The following is a 14,722-nucleotide window of genomic DNA, read 5'->3' on the forward strand; positions in this document are numbered from 1 at the left end:
GCCAGGTTTAAGTAGAAGGGAAAGCACTGTTGTGGAACTTGGCTGGTTCAATGGACTATGGGAAATAGGGTGGCCACTGTCAGTCCTGGTCTGAGGCTAGATTTACAGTACAGAGAAAGGGGAGGTGAAAGGCCAGTCCATGGCTATTCTGAAAACGTTGCACCAAGGGTTACACACCCTCTGTATCACGATCACCCGTCCCCTCACTTGCTTGTTCACTCTCTCTACACTCCTCTGAATCTCTTCCGTTTCTATCGCGATCTCCCATCTGCTCACCCCCCTCTCTAAGTCTTTTCCCCGTCGCTCTCTCTCTTCCCCTCTATTCACTCTCCCCTCTCTTCTTCGCCGCCCCTCTCTCTCCGGTGTTATTCTATTTCTATCCTGCAAGCCTCTCTTCTTGTTCCGCGGTATCCATCGGGGATTCACCTGTTATCGAGCGAAGCTGGCCTGTTCAAAACTTTTGGATTCCAGCGTACCGCAGCAGCCCAGTGAGTACTGACCAGCGGTACCAGTGGGGTCTACAGTATGAGCACAGGAGCACTTGCAACTCTACAGTTTGATTTCACATGTGCAGGAGCGCGCTGTCAATACTACATATTGTCGAGCGTAGGAACGCTTACATTCCTGCATTTATTTTCACACCTGCAGGAGCGCGTTGTCCTTTGTTGCCAATTGAGTGAGCACAGGAGCGCTCACCTTCACACATTTTATTTCTCACGCGCAGGAGCGCATTATCATATCTACCTATTGTGCAAGCGCAGGAGCCCTTGCATTCCTGCATTTGTTTTCACAAGCGCAGGAGAGGGTTGTCATTTGTTGCCGTTTGGGTGAGTGCAGGCGTGTTCACATTTACACATGTAAATACACATCAAATATAGCTCTTAAGCACAGGCATCTGTGGCCGAACCAAACTTGAGCACCTCTGGATCTCCCCGCTACAGAGCAGCAATTATTCCCGCGAAACCGCACCCCGACCAACAGTAGCCTGGCCTCTGTCAAGCCATTTACAAAATATATATTTTCCGCGTCCATGGTTTTGTTTGACAAAAGAACGACCGGATACCCAGAGGATGTTACGCAACCGAGCGGCAACCGACAGGCCAGCAAACGGGCATGGTTGCGGACCCTCCGCCCCGACCCCCACCATCCCGACGGGGGCACCCGAACCGGAAGAAACGGCACGCCAAAACTGAGGACACCACCACCACTGGCGAAACACTCCGTCCCCGCACGGGCGGTGCAAACAGCCGTCCCAGCACGGGCGGTGGAAACAGCCTATCGTGCCTGCCCGTGAACCCCGATGGCCAAATATAATATTTTATGTACCGTTTCTAAGCACTGTAGACCTCAGCAGCAATACTAAATGCGTCGCTCCCCCCTCGGGATCCCCACTAGTGATATGCGTAACACTTCAGGGGCAGTCAGCAGAGGCAAAGCATTTCCCGAGGCAAAGCATTCCCCGAAGCATCACCCCAAAATGGCCCCTGGGGGTGGGGGGTTCACACTCCGTCACACACCCTCCCGACCGCCGCACACTCCGCGCTCAAGACAAGCATGACCCAGTCACCCTCCCTCGGTGCCGCTGATAAATCTGCCGCACGAAAACAACACCAGCATGAGGGGCGGGGGTTCGCGGATCTCTCCGGCCCCGACCCCTGACCAACAACACCAGTACTTTCAACACCCACACGGAGCCACAAAAGGAAAAGGGGGGCCCACCGCCACAGTGCCAACACTCACCAGAATGAACACGACGCAAGACAGATCAGCGCAGAGCAGCCAGGGACGTACAATGCAGTGTAAACAGGGACACTATTCCTAAAAGTATGAGTGGGGCGAGCGAAAAAGCATCCCTCAAAGAAAAAGGTGGAGAGAGAACCAAGAGACGATAAAGCAGAGGAGTGAACTCTGCTGGGAGGGAGGAAAAACATCACATGAAACGATGTGGGAGTGAACATATTCGAAATCGGACAATAAGCTATCCGCAGTAGTGAAAGACTAGAAAAAGTAACAAGCACCACGAGCACAGGGAGGGAGGGTGGCGGGAACGGGCACAGGACAGGGGGGGGGGGGCGGGAAGCGGGCGGGAAAGGACCCGAGCCGAGCTCCAGAAACAAATCCCTTTCACACGGGGAGGGGGAGGGGGCGGGAGGAGGGGGCGGGAAGGCAAGATTTAACACGCACTCACCAGGGCTTCCTCCGGCGGCCGTGGTCGAAAAACGGGAAACGTGCACAGGACAGCGAGGAGGGGGGACAGCGGGGAGGGGGGACAGAGGGAGGAGGGACACAGAGTAAGGCAGGACAGCAGCAAGCACGGCCCGGCCGGACCAGATTCGGGGGCGTTCCCGGCTGACGTCGCGTGACGTCGGCAAAAGCCAAAGAATCTCGGGAACGCCCCCGAATCTGGTCCGGCATTGACGGACAGGCCCCTCGTCCAATGGCTAGGCTCCATTTATGGAGCCAGCCAATGAATGACGAGGGCCGACCCAAAGCCACACTACAGTTCTCATAAGATTTCTCCTGCGCAAAAGCTGCTTGCGCAGCTTTTTGCAGTCGAAACCTAAAAAGGACTTTTCATTCATGCATTTGAAAGCTGCTTCCATGAGAGAGTAATGCAAAGAGGGGATTTAAGGGATGCACCTTCTGGGTACCATCTGACACTTAAAAAAGTATTTGATAGGGCCGATAGAATAAAAGGATCATTTTAATTAAATCTACTCTTTCTAACGACTAGAGAAATAATCCTTCTGTATTTCCCTAGATTAGCTATTAATCTTGGAAGTGGGTAGGTTAACAGTGTCCACCAATAACATGATGAAAGCAGAATAGTTTTTAGTGGAATGCTTGAATTAATCTGAGCCATTGATAATTAATCTGAGCCATTGATAAAATAATCTGGGCCATATTCCAGACCTTTTTTGTGTCCACCTTGCCAGTGGCAGCGATAACTTTGAAAGTAATGAGGCGAAAGTTAAATACTTACATACCTACAAGCAGAATGTACCTCTGGAAAATTATTTGTTTCAGTAGCATATTACACAATTTACTTGAAAGTCGTAAATAATCTTACCTTGATTGACGTTCAGATGCAGTTATGCTCCCAAGATCAAATTCCCTGCCTCTCACTGTCTAGATGTTATGAAGTGCTTCCTGAACCCAGGGAACATAAGGCACAAGCATCAAATCAATTCAAGCACGGGTCTCATGTGTCTTCTAGTACTAAGCAGCATAAGTGCAGTGCTACGATTGGCTGGGGCATGCACACAGGGTAGTCCATACAACCAACACTGATGGGGCCATGTCTCTTCTCACTCAGCTCAATGGTAGCCTTGAATGTGGGAACCTGAATTGCACACGTAAGGCTGGCCACAGCCAGTGCTTAATTTGTCAAAACAATAAGTGCCAGGGCCCTCGTCTGGAGGCCACTGCAGCTTGCTCCACACATTGTCACTGTCAGCGCTGCCAATGGCAGTACCTACACGACTCCTAACCATCACACTCGTGTTCAAGGCCCCCAAAGTTATAAGAATGGCTTGGGAGGTTGGTATTAGTTGTTTACAATGTATATTGAAATAGAAAACAAGTGTTTTGTCTTCATTTTTAAATCACACAAACAGCGCCACTATGTGGCAGTTGTCATAAGTGCTGGTGTTGGCAATTAAGTGCCGGTACGGAACACCGGAAACCACTGCCTCAAATTAAGGGGCCTATTATGATTGCGGTGAATCCGCATCCTCGGGGCCGGCGGAAGCCACCGCCGGCCCCGGGGATGCGGATTCACCGCTGCGGTGATTCACAAGACCCCCCGCCAGATTAGGATGGCAGAGGGGTCGGGAAGTCCGTACGCAGCTTTTCCGCCGCGGTCCCGCGGCGGAAAAGCTCTAATATGGTGGCGGTGTCTCTCAGACACCGTCCACCATATTAGGAAATGCCAGAAAAGATGCTTTTCCGCGGCGGATTTTCCGCCGTGGAAAAGCATGTGGTACTTCACTGCGGGGGCCCGTTGCTGGCCCCCTAGGTGAAGGGGGGGTGGGGGGTGCACATGGGGGGTACCTATGGTACCCCCCTGCATTTGTATGCAGAGATCGGCAGGCACCGCGCGTGTATCCCTCCCACCCTCCCTGTATATAGAGATAACTCTAATCACTAGTATATGCAGTAGACCTTTGTACTCTCTACCATTCCTATGTGACTCTTAGAGTATATCCATTCGTATCCCTTCCTTATCAATATAGAGATAACTCTAATCACTAGTATATGCAGTAGACCTTTGTACTCTCTACCATTCCTATGTGACTCTTGGAGTATATCCATTCGTATCTCTTCCTTGAGTGACTTTACTATTTGTACATTTGCAATTTTTCTTTCTGTTTGTATCTCTTCCTTGTGTGACTTTACATATTGTACATTTGCAATTTTTTCTGTTTGTATCTTTTATGTAACGCATGTAATCCTTAGTCCTTATGTTTTGCAACTGGTTCTTATGTAAAGCGCTCTGACACCTTTGGGTAAAATTCGCGCTATATAAAATCGCACTAAATAAATAAAAATCCCTTCAAACATTTTGCAAGCTCCCTAACCTGGCCGTTCAATAACACTTATGTGTCTACATACAAATTGAGGTCCAGATTTACTAAGATTTTGTGTCGAAGTTGACTAACTTTTTTAGCGCAGTTCCAACACAAAGTTCATTTTGGGATTTACAAAGCCATGCAAAGCCTGATTTGTGTGGCTTTGTTTTTAAAAAAGTAATGAAACACAGGGCATAGCGCTCCCTTGCATTACCTTGTGTTAGGTAGGCGTTACATTAGTGGAGCACGGGTGTTTCCTTGCCTCCACCTATGTATTTTAACTCATACCCATACTTATAAAGACTTGTAAACCTCGGTTTGCATCAAAACAGTGCACCTACCTGAGGCTGGAGTAACATGAAGAAATATCTTTATCTCTCCTTGTTACTTCCTCTCTGCATGTGTGCTGTATTCTAGAGAAATATGCCTCAGAGGATAGTTTTGTTCAGGAAGGTATACCTTCCTGCACCAAAGCTATCCTGACCACAACACCTCAAAATGGCCGCCCGGTGAGGAGCTCCGGCTGGGGGCTCCCGGCCACACATCGCCTTTTTGGCTAAAATCCCCGGGTTCCTACATCCTCTGGGGATCAACCTACTCACCCAAGGTTTCGTCCTTAACTGCGGTCCTTGATGCTCTATTCCTACGCATGTGAGCTCGAAAATCTCAACAGAATTTGCACTCGAGGCTTTCTCCTGCGGAGTTCCAGAGCCAGCATGGCCGATGTCCAGTGGAGCCGCTCAGTTCAGCAATAGGAGAGTCTGGCCCAGGTATCTTGCCATAGCTGACTCCTACCCAGCCCGGGCATCGGGCACAGCTCCTCTCGCATCTCCGCTGCTTGTCTTCATCTTCCCCTGCCTTTTCTCTTATTTTCCTGGTGACCTACGTTTGAAGGATCCCTTCGCCAATGCCTCTTTGATCTCTCCGGATGGCTGTTGAAGAGCCGGGCGGAGGTTCCCCCTCCTGACTCTGGGATTAGATTGCCGATGCCCTTCCCTACAGCTTGCCTGCCTGCTTTTCCTGCTTGCCTGCCTGCTTTTCCTCCTCGCAAGACATCTGCGCCGATTTGAGGGCATAGCGAGGTAAGAAGTCCCAGCACCGCTCTTCGTTGCTATTCTCAGCCCTTCATTCCTCGACCATGCCGGAGAGGCGCCCCATCCATTTCTCTTAACTTTGCTGCCTGCTGCGCCTCCTCGCAAGACATCTGGGCCGATTTGGGGACAAAGCAGAGGTATGAAGTCTCTGCATCACTCTTCGTGGCTATCTAAGCCCATCTTTCTGCGACCGTGCCGGAGACGCGCCCCCTCCAGGTTCTTTAGACTTTGCTGCCTCCCGCTCTACGGACTGCTGCTTTGGCGCCTGTAATCATTCATCCTTGACCTATGGGCACCGGATCGGACACTGCTGTCCCTACGGCCCTGAAGTTTTGCTCATGGACAGTACGGCTATGACTTTGAAACTGACTGCCCTCCCTCCTCCGGACTCTCTAGCTTTTTTCCCCACACTATTTACCCTCAGTGAAATTTTATCCTGGTGTTTTGGGAATTATCTCCCTTGATTTTCTGACTTGGACTCTTATGCTCCCCGCCATTTTGTGAATTTCTTCTTTAACTCCTCTGTCCCTGATCGGCCATCTTAGTGAACTTTGACCTCTTCCTCTGTCCCAGCTGGTCTCCAGCAGATCGACCTTTCCATTGTCTCTCCTGTGCCACGTACCCACTCCTCATTGTCTTTCTTGTTAATATCTCTGGTCCCTCTTCTGCTTTGCTTTACTCTGACTTTCCTGTCCTTATCTACCTTCCTTTCCCTTTCTTTCTGTTCTCCACCCACTTCCTTCACCTGCCCCTTAGATTGTTCTTGTCTCCGATTTTCTGCCGCTTTGACTGTTTTTTCACTGCTTTACCTTGCCTCACCTAGTGTCTTCGTTTGCCATCTTCGAGTATTCTCATGTCCCTAATCCCTGTCTTTACTATGTAACTTTTGTAATTTATTGTCCCTCTGTAGATACTCGTGTAAAGCACTCTGATACCTTCGGGTCTAGCCAGAGCTATATAAAACTCATTAAAAAAATGCTGGCACCCTTGCAACATGATGCAAGAGTGCAGTGCTAAGAAAGAGCAGCGGTTGAACTGCCAATGTTGCGCCACATGACAAGCCACTGGAACGAAAACCCAAATATTAAAAGAAAGCACAGTGTACTCACTTGAATACGGAAATGTGTCCCTGTATTTTTAGCACAAAAGACCTTAGAGCACATTTCTTAATCCGAAAAAGAAATAAGCAGAAGTGACAAAAAATTGTGCCAGCTTGATACCCAGCATGAGGATACTTTGTCCATAGGTTGCTGGCAAGAAGGCCAATCCTCTGATGCCACACTGACCAGACAATGTGAGGGCAGAGTGGCTCCAATTTGAAAACGAGTAAGAATAGACACAGTTGAGACACTATAGAGAACAAATCCAACTTGACAAAGTCATACACTGTTTGATAATAGTTACGTGCACTCACTCGTCGCAGTGTAATAAAACATCTTGATCCAGTGCACACACCAAGGCACTTTAAGTGCAGTTCTGTAGAAGATAACAAGGAAACACCATTGTGAAGTTTGGCAGAAGTATTTATTAGGGAGATACAGAGAGCCATCCTAGCTAGCACATCCAAGGCACAAGCAGCAACTACCACATAAAGAACACTCGTGGCAAGAGGGCTTATAAACACTCCAGGTGACATCGCACTGATGATTCTGCCAGCATCACCACACCTCCCCCTTTTAAATAAAACAATTCAAAAGATATATATATCCATGAAAAGAATAAGGGAAAAGGATATAGAAAAGAAAGGAAAAGATGAACACAACAAGATTTAAAGCACACTCGGTAAGTCTTTAGAGTCACCCGAATGAGCAATCAAACATAATCATGTAATTTGCTTGGTCTAAAGTGAACCCTTTGCTTTTCCTGACACCATCCCCCCCGCAAAACATTAGTTTCTGACTTAATCGTCTTAGAGAGAAAGCATGGATCCTTAGCAACACGAGAAGTGTTCCATCAATTCCCATTAGACAATTTCACAGCATTCTTTCACACTTCCACAATTTGTTAAGATTCCAAAAATTTGGAAAGACCTTTTCCGACAGAGACTGGATTTTTTCTTCTAACCCAGTCCCCAACATTAAGCCTATGAGCTTCTCTTTTAACAGTCTACTCACAACTCTTTAATCCTGCTTCAATAGACTTCTTGCTTGCTGACTCCCACCCACACTTAATATCACAACCTTGATGAAAAGTCTTAACCATCCAAAATGGGTAAACCTGAGTAGAAGCTTTTCTTCCCCTCATGAGTTCAAAGGGACTAAAATTAGTAGCAACATGAGGTGCGGGAAGACCAAACAAAATCTTTTAGAGCTTGAAAAACACATAACTTGGATCTAAAAGCTGCTTGGACACACTCCACAACGACTCTGTTAAACCGTTCTGCTTTGCCATTGCTCTGAGGGGAGTTATGATATGCTTAATACCGAAGTATGTAAAAACAAATTAACTTCTTGTGAATCAACCTGAACATCATTGTCCGTCAGAATCTGTCAGGATAACCTTTTCTAAGAAAAATCTTATTCAAACAATTATTCACACTTTTGGAATTTGGAATGCTGATAGGCTCGAATTCAACCCACCTGGACAGATTATCAACCAGAACCAGAAAATATCTCATGTTGGCAGGTGGAATATGGAAAGGTCCTAAAAAATTCATCCCTAATCTCCGCCTAGCTCTCCCAGGAGGAGACACAGGAGACTCAGCCACAACTTCCAAAACTAAAACCTTGTCACTAGCATTACATCGCACACACTGTTTGACTAACTCATCAACTTGAAAATCCATCCTTGGCCACCAAAAATCGGTTCTAGCCTTCCTCTTAGTGATGTTTGCACTTAGATGAACCAAATGCGCAGCCATGATTATCTTTTTTTTCAAAAACTCTCTGGAGGCACGAGTTTATTACCTCTAACAACTTTGCCACCCTGAACCGATAACTCAGTACAGACTTTTCAAAACATTTGTAGTCTGGACAAACAATTGCTCTACAATTGTTTCCACCTGGAATGTACTCTACACTAAAAGTGTATTCCAAAAGCTTGGCAGATAATCTAGCCAAACTAGCAGTGGTGCGTTTTATTTTCTTGCCAGACAAGATGTCAACTAGGGAACGATCGTCGGTTACAAGCATAAAAGATCTGCCCCACAAGTACGGTTTGAACTTCTCATTACTCCAAACACATGCCATGAGCTCTTTTTCTGTAACAGAGTACTTGCTTTCCACAGGACGAAGCGTTCTGGAAGCTAAGCCCACTGTGTGCTCTTTGCTTTCCACATACTGTGAGAGTACAGCCCCCAAACCATATCAACAGACATTAACAGTGACAACAGTTTGTCTCCCCTCCCCAAGTCTTGCAAGGCAGGAGCTTTAACACTATGATCCTTGATGGTTTGAAAACCTTCTTCACACTCCTCTGACCATAGAAAAGTTGCTCCTTTTTTCAATAAAGCCCTTAAACATTCAGTTGTTTTGGCAAAATCTTTAATGAACTTGGCATAAAACTCACACAACCCAAGAAAAGACATCAGTTGTTCTCTATTTTGTGGCGCCGGTGCTTCCACAATGCCTTTGACTAAGTCGGGTCTGAGTTTTATGCTGTGCTCTGAGATAATATGGCCTAAATACTTTATTTCTTTCACTTTGAAAGTACATTTACTTTTCTGTAAAGTTACCCCTCTATTTTCGAAATGCTGAAAACCCTGCCAATAGCTAGATGGTGTTCAGCTTCTGTTTTGGAGAAAATAGGAATATTGTTAGGGAACACCACAACGTGGGGATTATCTTGAAACATTTCGGCCGTAAGTCTCTGTAAAACAGCAGTCGCTGAGGCCAAACGAAAAGGTAGGCAGTAAAACTGGAAAACACCATTGGGAGTAACAAATGCTGTGAGATGGCGAGACTGAGGATCTAATTCCAACTGATGGTAGGCAGCTTTGAGGTCCAGTTTTGTGTACCACGAAGTGGATCGAACTGTAGCAATCAAATCCTCAATACGTGGAAGGGGAAAACTGTCGACCCAAATGGCTTCGTTTAAACTTCCTAAATCAACACATATCTTCAAGTCCCCAGAACTCTTCTTTGGCAGATCAATGGGCGAAAGCTAGAGGGTAGCATCAACCTTTTCAAATATGCCTTGATCACAAAGGTTTTTTAAATGTTGGGATACGTCAGCCCTAATGCTGAGCAGAACATTATGCAATTTATGCTTGACAAGACAGGCATTTTCTTTTACTCTGATGGAGTGTTGGAAGCCAGTGACTTTACCTAAACGTTCTTGAAACAACTTCTCAAACTTGTGCTCTCAATTGTTTGTTATGTCGGTGCTAGACAATGAATTGATGACCTTATTAGATTGGCCTTGCACAGGCTGTTTAACAATGAAAACAGGTTTGGCTAAGCCTGGTTTAATAGTCAAAACAAATTCAGCTTGATGTAATAACCCAAGAACATTGATACCCTTTCTTGCTACATACACCTTGCCTTTGATGAATTCTCCTAAAACACTGATGGCAGCCCAGAAATAACCTAGCAACTCAATTTTGATACCTTCAAAAGCCACAGTAAGTACATCAGGTAGTAATAAACTTTTCTTCATTCAAAACGTAAGGTATTTCTCTTGTGAAACAATAGTAATATGTGCTCCTGTGTCAACAAGAAGTTGATATTTTTACTCCTTCAATGGTGACATCAACCTCAGGGTCAACAATGAGAGGCATTTTCTGTTTCTCACTGCAGTCTTTCACAACTACAATATATTTTTGATTTTTGTAACATCATCGTCATCATGACTATAAGGCTCATTCAAAACACACCGTTTGCTTTTCCTTTTAGCTCCCATACAAACCCTGGCAAAATGTTCCATTTTTCCACACTGTCCACACTGTTGGTTAAGAGCTGGACAATTCTTAAAAGATGATACATGTAAAAGTGACCCACACCTGAAACAATACATTTTCTGATTAAACAACCTTTTCTGCACAAGATTTCTCCCACCTCTGAACACATTTTGCCTCCTGGTGTCGTCACATTTGATAACAGGAAGTTTGGTGGAGACAGCACCTGAAACAGTGGTGTTAGACAATTCAGTTTCTCATTGTTTTGCATCCTCCAATGAGCTTTTGATGCTTTTAGCAATATACACTGCTTTGTCTAAAGAAGGAACCTTACAGGTAAGCAACCTTTCTTGAATTTCTTTACAATGGCAAATGGCCACAAGCTGATCTCATATAAGCTGTGATGTAAAATGTTCAAATTCACACTTAGAAGCAAGAACTTTCAATGCCGTGATGAAAGTGTCAATATTTTCTGAAGATTTGTGCATTCTGGTAAAGAATTTGTATCTATGTACTACAATATTTTTCGTTTTTGTAAAGTACTTATCCAGTTGTGCTACAGCAATATCAAATTCATCTGTATCTTTGCCTTCATGTGGGTCATATAGTGGTAAATGATCAAATACATTCTGACATTCGACCCCTAAGTGATAATAGATAAGACTCGAGACAGTGCGCGAGCCGTACTTATAACCGGTAAGCCATACCGATAGCCAGTAACAAGTTTTAGAGTGTTTGTTGCCTTCCTTTTTAATGCAAAAAATGCGTAAATAGCATCTAAGTAATCGTAGGTACGTACAGCAAACTCCAAGATAATTACAAACAGGCAATTATAAAACCTGTATCCAGTAAAGCGCCTAAAAAAAAAATTGGACACTCTCTGTACCCCCTAAAGAGCGTGTGTGCCTTGGAGAGAAAGAAGGAAAAGTACTTATGGGTTGCCCTGAGAGTGCGGGTCAAGGGGTTCAAACCGGTACCTGACGAAGCAGATTCAGTCCATCTTCTAGCATCAAATAAAAACACTTGGTAGTCGGTCAGAGTGGCATCCCATCTTCTGTCGACACTGAAAAGTAGATTTGCAGAAGTATTCATTAGGGAGATACAGAGAGCCGTCCCAGCTGGCACATCCAAGGCACAAGCAGCAAATGCCACATAAAGAACACTTGTGGCAAGAGCGCTTATAAACACTCCAGGTGACATCACACGGATGATTCTGCCAGCATCACCACACCTCCCCCTTTTTAATAAAACAATTCAAAAGATATATATATCCATGAAAAGAATAAGGGAAAAGGATACAGAAAAGAAAGGAAAAGATGAACACAACAAGATTTAAAGCACACCCGGTAAGTCTTTAGATTCACCCGAATGAACAATCAAGTATTCCTTCCTGCTCCAAAGCTATCCTGACCACAATGCTGGCACCCTTGCAACATGATGCAAGGGTTCCTGCGTTGGCACTCGGCAGTATCAAGCATGCCAGTGCTAAAAGAGAGCAGAACTGCTCCATTGAAAATATGTCTCAGTTCTGTTCTCTCCCTTTCACACAATTCAGCGCAGCAGCTTCCCTTGCTGCACTGTGTTGTGTGAAATCTTAGCAAATCTAGGTCTTGGTGTAGAATTTATGAAGCTTCCTCAGAAGGATATGGTGATATTTCAAACAAAAGACTTCATACTCTAGGAGTAAAGAAAGTATTGTTCATTACTTTTATGGCCAGGTTGGTCAGGTGGGCAACTGGGCATTTTCCAGGTGGGGGCTACCAGACTGCAGGCTTGTATGCTCACATGCTACAGGAGACAGAGACAAAGAGAAGAGACTGCCAGTGAAATTTTAAATACTAAGAGTCATATTGGTAAAGGTTTTGAGTCGCCCTTGCACCATGCAAGAGGGCACAAGAGTGAATCAAAATCTAAGTGAGATTTTTCAAGCCATGCAAGGCCACCTTGCATGGCCTAGCATCGCTTGATAAAGCTGGAATAATGCAACGCAGAGCAAATCACTGCCTAGCGTTACTATTCGGCAGGAGGCATTCCAAAATGTTATGCTTCCTCAGGTGAATCATTACAAGGAGAAATATCTTTATTTCTCCAAATTTTTCCTCTTTCTACATCTTCTGCATTCTGCAGCATACATAGAAAGAGGAAAATGCCTCTCAGGATTGTCCCTTCCTGCACAAAAACAATCCTGCCTACAACACAGGCACCCTTGCACCATTGCCTGTGCTCGGAAAGGACAGGAATGTGTTGTATAATGTTAAATACTTATTCCTGCCCTTTCACGCAGCTCAGCAAGGTGGCTTGTTGCTTTGCACTGCGTGAAAGATTGAGTAATAAGTCCATAAGTGAGCAAGTCAGGACCTCACTGTTCCCTCGGTCCCTTTTAGTGAGTGTTCTGGACCCTAGCAGCCCATGCTTTTCCCGCAAGTCTGCTAAATAAGTGAGACTGCAGTTAAGGATCGGTGCTGATGGGAGACTGAATGATTATTAATCAGGGCTGGATGATTCAAGAATGTAACGGCGCTCATTTACTATTCACAATCTCCCTGTTTCCCTTATTCTTCCATCATTTCCTTTCTTACTACAGAAAACTCGGCACTAGGCGGTAGATTGAGCGAAGAAAGGAACACCAACAAGGGGAAAGAGCCGGTGAAGAGGAGGATACAGAAAAGGAGCATGAAAACAACACACAGGATGTCAAGTTTGTTATTCAAGCCCACATATTAATCAAAGGTGAAGTGTTTCATCTGAAACAGAAGTGTTTCATCTGAAACAATACTTTAGGATCAAGGTACATCAGGAGGGACCACCTCCGCCAGGTTGTTAGTTTGCCATAATCAAAATCACATCCTAATGTAGCATTTGGTCATGAGGGGGGAGCAGAGGCTCCTACTGTTTGGTAAGAGAGGTATCTATTCCACTACCATATAGTTCGATACTCTACACAAGGATAAACTAAAACATCAATTCCAAGTCCTGAGACCTCAGATGAGGAAATTTTGGTTGATTTTGAGGATAACTCAAAATATCTTTTGTCCAAAATTTACACACTCATTTCGAGGGAATTTAAGAAATACAATGAGAACTAATAAATGTGGATTGTAAGACAATCAATTGTTAACATGACATGGAGTTAGTTTACACAGTTGCTACTTCTGTTGCAATATCTTGGCAGAAAGCAGTGCTGAGAGCAGTACTAACATCTTACTAGATAGTGATGGATTCAGAGGCAGTAGGAGCCTTCTTGGCACTGCATAATGGTGCGTGTTGGACACCGCATTCTGCTTATGGCTGGGCATTCTCATCATCTAGGTTGTTCTGGCATCTTCATACTTGTGATCTCCTTAAGGGATGTTCCACGAGGTGCTTTGAGTGAAGTTAGTGGTGTAGCGAAACTTGGGGGTGCCCCCCTGCTAAGTACATGGAGGGGAACTGCCATGCTCTGGACCCAGTTAGGAGCGCTCAGGTCAGGGGCCTACCACCCGTGCACAGTGCCGGAGTAGGCCCCTAGGAGCTCGGTGGCCCCCGCACTGCGGGAGCTGCAGGGGCTATTGTTATGCCATGGCATAAAGTGATTGCAAAAACAACAAGTGATGGACTGAATGTGGATCAATGTCACACACTCCCCCAGTCAAAAGATCTGGGCCCAAATCCATCGTTTTTTTGCACTCCACACCACCCTGGGTTAGACAATGGCGATATGCAAATCAGCTCTGACCCTGTTGCCCCATGGGAACAGTCCAGTCCGAACTACAAAAGCCATGTCCTTCCCAGAACGGAATCAAGCATCCGAGGACCGGACCGGTTTCGAGGTAACACCTCTCTTCAGCCCGGCTAGCTTGACTCCAAGTGGTGTGGAGTGCCTGGGACCCACGTCTGGGCATCCCCAGCGCACTTAGGGCGGCAATTGCAAAAACAACAAGTGATGGACTGAATGTGGATCAATGTCACACACTCCCCCAGTCAAAAGATCTGGGCCCAAATCCATCGTTTTTTTGCACTCCACACCACCCTGGGTTAGACAATGGCGATATGCAAATCAGCTCTGACCCTGTTGCCCCATGGGAACAGTCCAGTCCGAACTACAAAAGCCATGTCCTTCCCAGAACGGAATCAAGCATCCGAGGACCGGACCGGTTTCGAGGTAACACCTCTCTTCAGCCCGGCTAGCTTGACTCCAAGTGGTGTGGAGTGCCTGGGACCCACGTCTGGGCATCCCCAGCGCA

Source organism: Lissotriton helveticus, chromosome 6 (assembly GCF_964261635.1).
Source record: "Lissotriton helveticus chromosome 6, aLisHel1.1, whole genome shotgun sequence".
Taxonomy (NCBI): Eukaryota; Metazoa; Chordata; class Amphibia; order Caudata; family Salamandridae; genus Lissotriton; species Lissotriton helveticus.